Source organism: Xenopus laevis, chromosome 7L (assembly GCF_017654675.1).
Source record: "Xenopus laevis strain J_2021 chromosome 7L, Xenopus_laevis_v10.1, whole genome shotgun sequence".
Lineage (NCBI taxonomy): Eukaryota > Metazoa > Chordata > Amphibia > Anura > Pipidae > Xenopus > Xenopus laevis.
In genome coordinates, this window is record NC_054383.1 from 25,510,061 (window position 1) to 25,523,707 (window position 13,647).

At 39.1% G+C, this 13,647-nt stretch overlaps 1 protein-coding gene across 2 annotated transcripts in view; it reads left to right on the plus strand.

Annotated features, from left to right (window-relative positions):
• lzts2.L (leucine zipper, putative tumor suppressor 2 L homeolog) overlaps nucleotides 1-13,647 on the plus strand; it is a 110,332-nt gene that overhangs the window by 16,529 nt on the left and 80,156 nt on the right. Inside the window, exon 2 of one of the 2 annotated variants that reach the window (XM_041568699.1) lies at nucleotides 7,473-7,548. The exons of the other annotated variant lie outside the window; for it this stretch is intronic. The gene's annotated coding sequence lies outside the window, so the exon portion shown is untranslated. The remainder of the gene's footprint in view (nucleotides 1-7,472; nucleotides 7,549-13,647) is intronic. 2 annotated transcript variants of the gene reach the window in all.

The window sequence follows — 13,647 nt, forward strand, 5'->3', positions numbered from 1 at the left end:
TAAGTTAAAAAAGAAACATTGGCACCAGGGCCCCCCTTTAAGTTAAAAAAATCATTAGTGACTAGGGCACCCCTATAAGTAGGGTTGCCATCTGGCTGGTATTTTACCCAATTTTAATATACAGGAAGGCTGGTATTTTTTTCCAGAAAACGTGGCAACCGTACCTATAAGAAAAAAAAAATTGGTGCCAGGGCCCCCCATAAACGATTTTAAAAAAATCATTGGTGGTCAGGGCCCACTATACGTTAAAAAACATTGGTGCCAGGGCCTCCCATAAAAGTTTCGGGATTCAACTTCGGCTCATTACGTGGCTTCGGGTGTTTTCATGGTTTCAGGACTTCAACTTCGATTTTTTTCACAGCTTTGGATTTCGGCTATTCGGGATGTCCACGGTTCGGCAAGACTGCAAAAAAGTGGAGCACAGCTGGGCCCTGTACAACAGTACCCCCTGTGCCCCCTTGATGGTGGCCCTGGTTTTGGATAAGGCAATTGCTGGTTAGATATTGAGTCCAAGCAGGTGTAGTTCAACAAAGCTAATGTAGGGGGCCATCACTTGGCTGTTCATACATCCTGATCTTGAGCCTTGTGTTCTACTAAGTGGGACAAGCTGTTTCTGCTGTATCCATTTCAAACAGTCTCTCATCCAGAACGCAAAGTGAGTAATCGAACATGCGAGGGCAGACTGACTTGGGTGGTTTGTTTCCAAGGAAGAAGGGGAAATGTTGCTTCTAGTTTGTTTTCCTTCTCTTTAATAATGATTTGCCTAAAAGGAGAAATCTCCTACAGTAACCCAAGTGATAATCACAACCTAATGGGGCGAATATCTGCCATTTATCACTGCAGTTACTTATTTCATTGATACATGGGGTCTCTGACAATCCTAATGAAATTCATGAGTCCCCCGAGGAAGAATGATACCTAGAAATGCGTTCTTAGTGAATTAATTGCTAATAATTAATATATTGGGAATATAAGTGATTACTAATATCCCTTCATTGGCCATAGTTAAATGTAATAATCCATTCATAAAGTGCTAATAAATACCATTTTATATTAAAAAAAAAAAAAAATGATTGCAGTGGCACCAAAACAACTAAATGCACTTATGCAGTTGGCCCAAGTGAGTGCCAAAAAACATGCAACTAACAAGAAATAATGCTGAAAATAGCTGCTAAACCTCCAAAACTACTGCCGCTTATGGCACTTTATTAAACATGTGAGCTGCTTAAATTTTGGTGCAAGAAAATTTCCAGTGATAACAGGCAATGCGTTATAGTTTTTATGAACTTTACGGGTGCCAAAGTGATCAGAACATAGAAATGTTAGACAAAACATCCTAACAAACCGGAAACTCCCTGACATATATATTCTGGTAGGAACGGGTTCTACTTGTCCTTGACATGAGGCAGTTAAAATAATCTGAGCAACCTCCCTTACTTATTTTATATCATAGTGCAGCCTGCCTGGCATAAAGGTCAAATAAACTCTTCTGCCCCATTGTAGAGAAATTAAAGCCCAAGTTTAAAGTACTCGCTAAAATGGAAAATGGGATTGACAGACACACATATTTCCTACTTCATAAAATAAGTGCATGCTGAGCTAAACCAGGCACATAGTGATGAAAAAAGGGCAAAAATACCCTTAAAGAACAAGGAAAGTCATATTAACTGGATACCATCCAGCAAACCCAGACTGACAATCTGTGGATTCTGGCAAATGCCTAAAGGGCTGCTGTAAGTTTATGAATAGGGTCAGAGAGCCTTCTGCTAAACAGTTCAGATTCCTTGGAGTATGCCATATGATATCTGACATTTGATAAATATAAGAAAGGAAAACATGCACTTAAATTATTTTCCAAGGGAAGGGCGTGAACATCTGTCAGTAAACCAAGAATTAGAGGACTACAAGTCCCAGCATCCTGCTCTCTGAAAAGAAATGGACAACTGGTAGCCCTGCATGTAGGATGCTGGAAGTTGTAGACCAACATCATGTGTAAAGGTGGCCATAGACGCAAAGATCTGCTTGTTTAGCGACCGTCGGCGTTCAGCCGACCGTTTTTCGGCTGAACGCCGAAAAACGGAACGCAGGGGAGCGCAGGTAAAAACGCTCATGAGTAAGAGCCCTAAGGACCCAGCAGGCTTTGGGCCAGCCCACACATCACTAGTACAGAGAGCAGGCAGGATGGAGCCCTTTTTTCTTGTAGTTTTGTATAAATGGTGACAGCCAAAGCAGACATATATAGAGTGCCAGAATTTGCTTTGTATCATGTGGTGGCATCTGTTTCCACTTAATTTCACATGAACATTTACATTAAGCTGGAAAGGCCAAATTGACAGTGCAGCTGTCCTTGAATGACCAGCATTCTCAGCTAGCTTCTGTACCTCAACATACCAGTGTTGCCTTCACAACCAGTAACTGCCCTTTAACTAATGATCTAATTTAACTATAGAACCATTAATTAACACCTGTACTTGATACAATTCTATGCAGCCTAACAAATGGAGCCTTACTGGCTTGTCAGTAGTCTGCTACATCATACTCTCTCCCAACATCCTAAACAGCTCTCCAGTGTAGTTTGCTTCTCAGTGCTGCTAGATAAATGCTTCTTGTTATACATGTTAATAATAATAATAATAATAATAATGTATGGTCTGGCAAAAAGATTTCTGCAATGTAGCCATTTGCATGGTTGAAGGCTTGGCATGCATGTTAGTGAGCCCCTGTATTTCCAGCTTTTACTAGGAGGGCATGGATGTACTCGTATAGGATCCGTTAACCCGGAAACCCATTACCCAGAAAGCTCCAAATTACGGAAAAGCCATCTCCCATAGACTCAATTTTATCCAAATAATCCACATTTTTAAAAACAATTTCCTTGTAATAATAAAACAGCACCAACTACTTGATCTAAACTAAGATATAATTTATCCTTATTGGAAGCAAAACCAGCCCATTTGGTTATTTAATGTTTACATTATTTTCTAGTAGACTTTGGGTATGAAGATCCAAATTACAGAAAGATCCATTATCCAGAAAACCCCAGGTCTGGAGCATTCTGCATAACAGGACCCATACCTGTACAAGGAAAAAATGCTGCTCCAGGGAAGATGCAGACGTTGTTTTGATGTTATTTGTTCAGGAATTTGATAGGTGTGGCTGTATTGTGGTCTAACAAACCTTTGTGCATTATTTGCTCTCTTCCCTGTCTAATCTGGCTTCTTTGCAAACTGAATCTCTCTTATGCACATTTGCCCTAGGAACAAAGGATCTTTACGGTATGTCTTCTTCCCTTTGGCATGATACAGAAATAGCCCCAGATAGAGCCAGTGCTAATGAGGGGGCTTATTTGTGTACAAAATATCTTCAGCTTGCTTTTTTTGCACTGTAAATTTTGGGGTGTTCCAGTGAAACGTTTGCAATATTTTAGGGCTCATTTATGAGATCAGGTACCCTTAAAGGGGGTGGTTCACCTTTAAATTAACTTAGTATGTCCTAGAATTTTTTTTTCATAGAATTTCCAAGAATTTCATTTTTTCTTTTTTTAGTTTGGAATTATTTGCCTTCTGCGTCTGACTCCTTCCAGCTTTCAAATGGGGGTCACTGACCCTATCTAAATTATTATTTTTGATACTTTATATTACTTTCTATTAAGGCCCTCTCCTATTCATATTTCCATCTCTTAATCAATTCATGTGTATTGTTGCTAGGGTAACTTGGGCCATAGCAACCATATTGGTGACATTGCAAACTGGAGAGCTGCCACAAATAATAAAACATGAAAACCAACTGCAAATTGTCTCAGAATATCACTCTCTACATCATTTAAAGGTAAACAACCCCTTTAATTTTGTATGGGAAATGTTTACCAAAGCCTCTTAATACAGTGCCCTCTTTTGTTCATCATATAACGACAAAGGGCAAAATGTATCCTTGGCTTTGCCAATCAATACCTTTTTAATTAACTGCCAATCACACAAGAGGCAACGTGAAGCGATTTTGGAAGACTGAAGCGACTCGTGGGTCTTACCCCCAGCAATTCACATTGAAAGTGGGAAAGATTTACAGGAGATTAGTTGCCCACAGAATTAGATTCCTTGCTGGCAGTTAATCTACTGGTGTGCCATTGCCCTAAAGCTACAACTAATCATTCAGGTCTCGTTTAACGACCCATTTTCTTGTTGTGAAGAAATCATTAATTGGGGGGTGTACACTTGTAACTTTTTGCAAAGGTTGATTCTGACGGGCAACTTGAAAACTGAGATATGGTCTTCATGTAGGGTTGCCACGTTTTCTGGAAAAAAATACTGGCCTTCCTATATATTTATCTTTTTTCCCTATTAATAACATTGGGATCAACCATTATTTTTACTGACCAGGCCAGTAAAATATCGGCGAGGTGGCAACCCTATCTACATTTCGTATTGGGCACATAGCCAGCAGATCCTACTTGTTGACTCTACCTTTCCAGCTACTGGGAAGTGTTGCTGTGAAATAAGCTGGTTCATCTTTGTCTTCTCTGAAGATGTTCTAATATCTTGCAGGACTACTTGGTTGCATACTGAAGTAGTACTTACTTTGGGGTTATGGCCATTGAGATAAGGTCTTCCAAAATGAGTTCAAAGTGATTCCTACTGAGAGTCAACTACACACCAGATTCCATACACCGGTGAAGCCATCCATGGGTAATGATCCCTTTACCTTGTTTATCATTGTCTCCAAGAGTGACTACATATGATTATCCTACCACTAGCTATCCTTGTTTATGGGTCCACTCTTCCCATTCATGCCCTGAGGTCCTTCTCTCTTGACTAGGTCATTTTCCAGGCACCATCTACCCTCCTCCATCTGGGGAGTATAAGAGAAGTAACACAGATGCCTGCTGCCTACCTTATATAGTTTTAAGAGATTTAAAGACAGTTGACTTTCCTGTACCCGTGAAAAATGGCGCTATCTCAGCACTGCGGAATATGTTGACGATGATGTATGATGTTTATATAAATATATGGTCATAATAATAATAAACTCCCCACCACACACTGGACATGCCTACACGACCTCCTATCCATGTATACACCGCACGTTAGTTAAAGCCATTAATCTGTATGGAGAACTGACAAAACAGTAGAAGACCCATATTCCTACTACCCACATACTTGTACATTATTAACAAGATGTTTTCCCAGCTAGATTGGCTCCAGGTTCCTCAGGTTTGTTGGGTGCTACCTGTTAGGGCCTCTCTCACCAGGGTTAGCAGTCTCCTACCCCATTCTGTCTCAATAAATTGTGCTCAGGCTCAGAAGGTGATTTTGACAACAGAGCCCCCACCATTCTAAATGCTTTGCTGGACAAGCTGACTGAAAACCTAGTTGAAGGACATCTCTTGGGGGGGTTTAGGTGCATGAGATGTTCTGTGTCATATATCACCCTGGCTGTGGAATTCTCCTTATTTACTTCTACAGATGGCATTTTATCAGTAATTTGATGCAAGCAATAGAGCATTACCCATTACAGATGCAGCAATTAACTTTGATCAGTTGGCCAATCAACTTCAGCAAGGGACACATCTTTTCAGGGCTCTCACTGACCCAAATTAATCATTGCCTTTGCTTCACTCACAGCTATAATTTCTTAATAGGCATGACAATATACCTTTAATTGTGATTATTATGGAAAAGGAAGTTAAATGATGCAGGTGAATAGATCATATTGAAGTACACGCCGTATAACTATCATTAACAATGTCCGAATGTATTTATTAGACATGCTGTCAACTCCTTCCTGATGCCTCAGCACATGACAAGCAGCAGCTTATAGTAAATTTGATGAGTTCACCAGCAATTAAATTTTATTGCTCAGATTGCTATAAATAATGTTTGTTTCTGAAACACCTTCCTGTGCCAAACTGGTTTACTCTTGTTTTTTTTTACAGACATTAAAGTTAATATGTATATAATATGTATAATTAGAGATTGCAATCACTTTGTCAGTAAACCTGTACTGACATTGGTTACACTGAAGAGGGAGCAGCCATCTTGGGTGAGCAAACGCTTAGACTGAAAGTTTGACCTCCAATGGTTGCTGGTAAATGCTTAATACCATGTTCATCCCCTTTCTTCCTTCACAGCCATGCCACTATTTGCCTATTTAAAGGGATCCTATCACTAAAATAATAGAAATGGAAACTATAGTATTTTCTGAAAATATCCCCCCTCAATATGCACATGTATTTGATTTGGAAATCGGAACGCTCGCTCACTGTAGGGGAAAAAGAACATAATGTTTGTTAGCCTGCATCTCCATTGGGGGAAACAGTAAATTGATAATAGATTTCCTTTAAGCCCTTACATCCATAATCCCTTTCATGTCCATTTCCAAGTTTCTCCATGTGATGTCACCACCTATTCCACATAATGTCATCACTAGTCATGTGCGGGCCGGCCTGAAACCCACAGGACATGCGGGTGAGGCGGGTTCGGACTGACAAAATCTTTGGGTTGCGACCGAGCACTGACGACTTCCGGCCCCTAAATTTTTTATGCCACCAACCCTTTTGTAAAGTCAGGCGAGGGCGGGTCTCTAAATAGAGGGGGAACGGCAGGTCCACTATTTTGGCCCATCTATTTTTTTCCATTGAGAACCCTGCAAAAATGTCTCTTTAATGACTTATACAATACTGATAGGATTGCAGTGTGTGTCTTATTTCCAGGGTCAAACTGGGCTGGTGGGAAACCGGGAAAACACCCAGTGGTCCCTAGCCTTCTTGGTTCTGCCGACCTAGGCCTGCTGTCCCCCTGGATCTGAAGTCGTTTACCCCCAATCACAGACAGAAGCGATTGGAGAGAAGGTGCGCATGGGGAGGGGAATTCTATTGGGTTGGCATGGGGTTTGACTTGTGCAGGAACTCGAGACTGGGATTGGGCCCCCCTAAGGGGGAGGCCCTGAGGTCTCAGCCAGGTGGGCCCCCGACACCCCAACACTGCTTATTTCCACTCCATTTTGAATTAAATACTCAAGTACTAAGTCATATGAATGTTTTGCTCTAAAAACTGACCAAAGTTCTTTGGCAAGAAAAGATGGGACTATGAGTCAACCGGTGGCTTTGTAGGGTGATGCAGAATTGGTAATGTGTGGAACTGTGAGTTCATGTGTAAGGATATCGTCATATGAAGTAGCATAACTAGAGTCCAACAGCAAATTCAGTAGAGGGCCCCAAATCATAGGTAATTTGACCTATTCTACCAATATATATTGAAATTGCTCATTAATTAGGGTATTGCTGAGCTCCCTACTCTCCTGGGCCCTCTACCTTCTTGGGCCCCCTGCAACTGCAGGGTCTGCTTCCTCTGTAGTTGCACCTCTGTTAACATGTTTGTCTCCGTTATTTAAATATAAGTGCAAGCTACAAACGAAAATTGGAGTTTAGAATAGGCGTGAAGGTTTGAAGTCCTCTAACGGCTGTTTGTATCCAGCAGGCTTGGAGATGAAATGAAGGAAGCTGTTTAATGTTGGAGATCAGATTGAATGGTTAAAGGCTCCATTCATGACCAAGTAAGGAAAACACAAAAATAACCGGCCTGCTACAAGGAAAGCTGTAGTACTCTGGGTCCATAAAAAGCATGGGGGGGGGGGGGTGCTGCCTCTGTTCACACTGTTTTTAAAGTACATTCCAGTGGGGCAATTTTCCATTCCATTCATTAAACACTGCCTCGGTGGTGTGGAATCTAACTGAATAAGCACTATATAAATCTGCTGCTCCAGGAAGATCAAAATTGGCTAAAATGCTATTTACTATGTGGGCGGGGGGCTTATGCTTACACCATGTGTTTGCTCATACAAGCTTCTCGTTTGTGCACCCGGCTGTCGGTTTTTCTCCATTTATCCTATGGCTGTAATTCTTCTTGGATTTTTTTTGCAATAAGCTGCTTTAAGGGGAAAATATGTAATATATAATATAAGCTTCAGCATACTGAAATATGAAACTTTCTAAACATAATCAATTACAAATTCTGTACTGTTTCTGAAATAATAAAGTTCATCTTCACTATTCCTCTCTCAGCATCTGTTTCTCTTCATTCTGTCTTCATGCAGCAGTTGGGTGTCATTGACCGTTAGAACCAATATATCTTATAGGGGGGTTCCTTCTGCCTAGAAGATGTATTAGAGCTCACTCTATTAAAATCACCAGAAATCACGTCTCTCTACATTCAGGATTTCTGCAAAAGGCAGTTATTTTGTTAGATTTTGTTTGTACTGGAATCAGTTATGTGAGTGAGCTCTAATACATCTGCTAGGAAAGGAAGCCCCCTATAAGATATATTGGATCTAATTGTCAATGACTATCTGACAACCAACTCCTGCATGAAGACAGAATAAAGAGAAACAGATGCTGAGAGAAGGATAGTGAAGATAAACTTGATTATTTCAGAAACTATGCAGAATATTTAATTTATTGTATAAGCTTCTTATATGATTAAGCTTATATTAAATTGTCACAATAGTTCCCCTTTAAATCCATATTGGTGGCAAAATAGTCCTGATGGGGTTATTTAATGTTTATTTAATGTTTAAATGTTATTAGCAGACTTAAGATATGGTGATCCAAATTATGAAAAGACCTCTTGTCTGGAAATCCCAGGTCCCAAGCATTCCGGATAGCTGACCCTATACCTGTGTGTATATACTGTATATGTTCAGGATATAATCTAAAACAACATTGAAACAAGCCATGAGCTCTCTTATGACATCATACATTGTACTGTTATAGATCAAGGAGTCTCACCATCTCATATATACAAGTCTGCATGATAGGACAGCCTACTATAAATCGTTGGCAATACAAAGTAGATGGTTTGCCTTCCACTGCCATCTGCAAGCAAGAGGCAAAATGTCCTTCTCTGCCATTGCTCATAATAATAGTGAATGAAAAGAACCCTACTGGAATCAGTGACATCAGCACCAAAATATTTGAACTTCATTATTATTTGGAGTGATGACAGGTGGAACTGCTGTTTTTGTCCAGATTGCATTTTTGGACAAAACGCACCATAGCTGTAGCATAGGGGTCCCCAACCCTTTTCACCCTTGAACCACATTCAGATGTAAATAGAGTTGGGGAGCAACACAAGTAAGAAAAAATGTTTGGCAATGCACCTGTTTTTTACGCAAACCAAAAATTGCCCCCAAAGCAAGAATTCAAAAATAAGCACCTGCTTTGAGGTCACTGGGTGCAATATCCAAGGGGTTGGTGAGGAACCTTTTGCTCACGAGCCACTGGTTGGGGATCACTGATGTAGAAGTTGAAATTGCAACCTTGAGAGCTGGAGACTTTTAAAACTGGTAATTAAAAAACCAAGGGCCAGTTACAGGTTGTCATGGAATATCACAGTCCATGTACTAATAAATATTCATTCTGAAACCCAGTGGAGATCAGTAATGACAGACCAATTTTGGCAACTCTGAGAAATTCTAAGAGCCCATTTTCGAGGTTAAAAAAAAATCCCAATAGGATAAAATCTGCCTCTATTATAACATGTGTAAGCGCAGCCTATTAGCCATACTTTTATTTAAACATGTACAAAACGCATTTGAAGGAAATGAAACAGTAGGGAACATATGGGAACAGTTTAGAATACAGTTCATAGAGAATTTTTTGGAACCCATTCTGGCAAATCCTATATTGCCATGTAATCGACATTGTGCCTCTTTATTATTTTAGTGTCAATAACAGGGTGTTCCATATTCTTCCCTCTCTTGTATATCTTGTATAGAATAGCCAAACCAGGAGTTTGTAGTGTCTGGGTAAGTGAAGCAACTTTCCAGACTGCCTGGTGGAAAATTGGTCTTCTGCGTTCCCAGCAAACACCTACCCCTCCTATCCTTTTATGTCAGCCTAATGATTTAGCAGCTGCTTGCCTCACCAGTCCATCAGGTTCTGGATGTGTTGAAGGCAATGCCCTAGATATATAATAATATACGTTCTTGATCTGTACATTTTACACTATTAATCTGATCTCTCCCTGCTCTTGATTTTTTGAAGTTTTGTAGTTGCTGAGGTTGGATACTTCCAAATCCTTGGCTTCGCAAACAATTCCAATTAAACTACACTTATTCCTCAGCTCACTTTTATATTCGGGTGCACGTCATAAAGCCTGTCCACAAGGGCTCCTTCATAGCATACGTGTATTTTCCCAGTGACAGCACTCCAGATAGTTTTCATTAAAATTGCCTTCAATTATCACATTTCTCGGCAGCAAAAGATATGCAAGTCCTTGGCTTCCCCAGAGCTGCCATTGAGCAGAAGGAGAGTGTGGAAAGATTTCAGAGCAATGAAACATCTGGAGACTAAGGGAAAGGGTGGGTGGTTGTACTTCTTGTAGCGTCCCCATACTGTTGCTGCTCCCTCCAGTCTGCTACTTATTAGAACATAAGCACATTTCAACATCTTGAACCAGTTAGAATGTATGTTCTTCTCCAGGATTATTAGCTGGCTGGTCAGGGTGAAGATGTGTGCATGTTTAAATGGTTTCCTTTTAGGTACAGTCATGAATATGTATTGTTTTGGTTTCATTTACAGTCTCGAGATTAGTGGTTGTTGAACATTTTTAGGTTCAAGCTCTGAGGTCCATTTTTTTTTCAGCCCTATATGTTGGTAGATCATATGACTTCACCTACAAATGACCTTCAAGTTGGACTATATGTAGATCCCAAGTCCGTATTCTCACTAAATTTCACCTTAACTGGTCTACAGGCCAAGCCAACTCACTCCCCAATCTTGGCCCCACCATGACTGGCAAGTCCCATAGTTTGGAAACCACTGCACTAGACTAGGAGAACTGATTTTTGGTGGGTCCAAGCAGGGGTTATTGCTCAGTGCATCTCTCAGTGGCAGCTATGTGCGGAAGAGTATAAGATGCCAAATAATAAGCCATTCTTTTAGCTTTTGACTGTGCAAACTAAAGGTGGCCATAGACGTAACAATTACGATCTTTCTTGGAAAAGATATTTCCAAGAAAGATCGTTTGTTTCAATACACACGTGTAGAGCTGAATCGTCAGATATACAGATAGATATACGGGAAGAAACAATAGAATTCTACCTGTATTTGACGATTCAGCACTAACAATGGCTGATGTTTGGATCCCTTCAAAGGCACCTGATCAAAACTTTCCGTCCAGTCCGATCGACAAGCCAACCGATATCCAAGTCTTCTGCCAATATTGGTCGGCTATTTTTACACCATACACGCACCGAATATCGGACAAAAATTTGTTTCGTACGATATTATCTGTGCGTCTATGGCCACCTTAACAGTTCAACAGTGCTTGACTGGGTATCCTACAGCCAACCAATCAAATAAAGACTTTCAGTAGAGTAACTAGCAGTAGACCTGTGCGCTCCAACATTTCCAAGATAACCCATATACAGGTATGGGACCTTTTATCCAGAATGTTTGCTTATTTGTGAAAAAAATCTGAATGCAAAAAACTTGATTGAATGCAGTTGTGAAAAAAACTCAAATTTTTCGAGTTTATAGGCTTAAAAACCTTGAATACCTCAAATAAGCTTAAACCTGAAATTGGATTTTGAGTTCAAAAACTCGAAAATCTCGAATATGAATTTTGCCTAGGACAAAACCCCTTGACTTCTACATGACCTCACCAGAGTTTTTTTTGCTTAACAAATGCCAGACATTCGAGGTTTTAAAAATATTATTTGAATTTGTGACTTTTGGTGCAAAAAAATTAGAATTGTGACAAAAATTAAAATTTGAACCTTAAATAAATCAACAACTAAGTCTACTAGAAAATCATGTAGACATTAAATAAATCCAATAGACTGGTTTTTCCATTGAGGATTAAGTATAACTTTGTTTGGATCAAGTACAAAGTAATGTTTTATTATTACAGAGAAAAAGTAAAAGATTTAAAAAATGTTGGATTATTTGGATAAAATGAAGTCTCTAGTAGGCGGCTTTCCGTAATTCTGAACTTTCTGGGTTTCTGGATAACAGAGCCAATACCTGTGTAACGTTGTTTGGTAGCTAGGCAGATAATATCCTACAAAGAAGTCTGTGGAGGTTTTAGGCCTGGCATGTCAACCTCAAATGGCCTCTTTAGGGTAACTTTATTAATCTGATGGCCAGTTTTAATTATGGAGGATGTAGCCATTAACCTTTCTTGTATTTATTCAGATAACATTTATATTTGAAAAATATAAAACATGGGGTCACATTTAGGGGCGTATTTATCATGCTGTGTAAAGAAACTGGCACCAAAATGCATCACACGTCACCAGGCATTACAGGGAAAAAAATTGCATTTATCAAGCTGTGTATTGATTTTCAGGAACAGCATACTGTACCCCTGTGTAAATATTGTGTATAAATGGAAGCAGTCGTTTAAAAATGATAGGGAAAACGGTGTTCATCCATCACATTTTTGCAGCATTTATTTTCGTCTTTCTCTCCAAATGTATCCCATTCACTTTAATGGATTACGCGTGTTAAATCTGGTGTTCGGGTGGTGTAAAATAAAATACACACCACTCCGCTTTCCCTAACATTGTGTACTAGCAAAGAAATTCTTTCATATGGTAATGATGTGAGATTTATATTGAAAAAATGCTGCCAGTTCCACAAATGACCACTTGATGGCACTTCATTCCTGTAGAACAGTTTGGGAATCCGGCAACATGTACTTGTTTTAAACTTGCCATTTATACAGGAAATTTTAATACACAGTAAAACTTTTTTACACAATTGTAGAATTTTCCAAAAGATATGCTTTAAAGGGGTTGTTCATCTTTGAGTTAACGTTAAGTATGATGTAGAGAGTGATATTCTGAGACAATTTGCAATTGGTTTTCATTTAATATTATTTTGTGGTTTTTGATTTATTTAGCTTTTTATTCAGCAGCTCTACTGTTATATATATATATGTATATATATATATATATATATATATATATATATATACAGTATATATATATATATATATATATATATATATATACAGTATATATATATATATATATATATATATATATATATATATATATATATATATATATATATATATATATATATATATATATATATATATATATATATATATATATATATATTCCAAAGGGCTACCAGCACTCTCGACAAAATCAGTATGTTTGCCTGGGTGCAGAAGCATCAAAGTTTACACCATACTTCATGAAGAATCCGCACTCTCTGGACTTATAAAGTAAAATAATCGTTTATTTACAGAACTTACAGAATAAATGATTATTTTACTTTATAAGTCCTGAGAGTGCGGATTCTTAATGAAAAATGGTGTGTGTGTGTGTGTATATATATATATATTTTTGCTGGAATTAGAGAAATATTCTTTCAAGATGTAACTTATTATTACCAAATACTGTAGTTATCACTGATTGTTGCACAGGTCTCTGTCCAAGAGGGGTGGATAGGGGAAGGCACATAGGTGTCCTCCTTCCTACTCCCTACCTGTCCCCTGACTTTCACCTCATTCAGACACACAAATTTGGGAGCGGCAGGAGATTGAGGTGGCATTGGAGTTACCACCTGCCTCACCTGATCTAAGTGTAAGGTCACACTGGGGATTCGGGGAGATTTAGTCGCCTGGTGACTAATCGCCT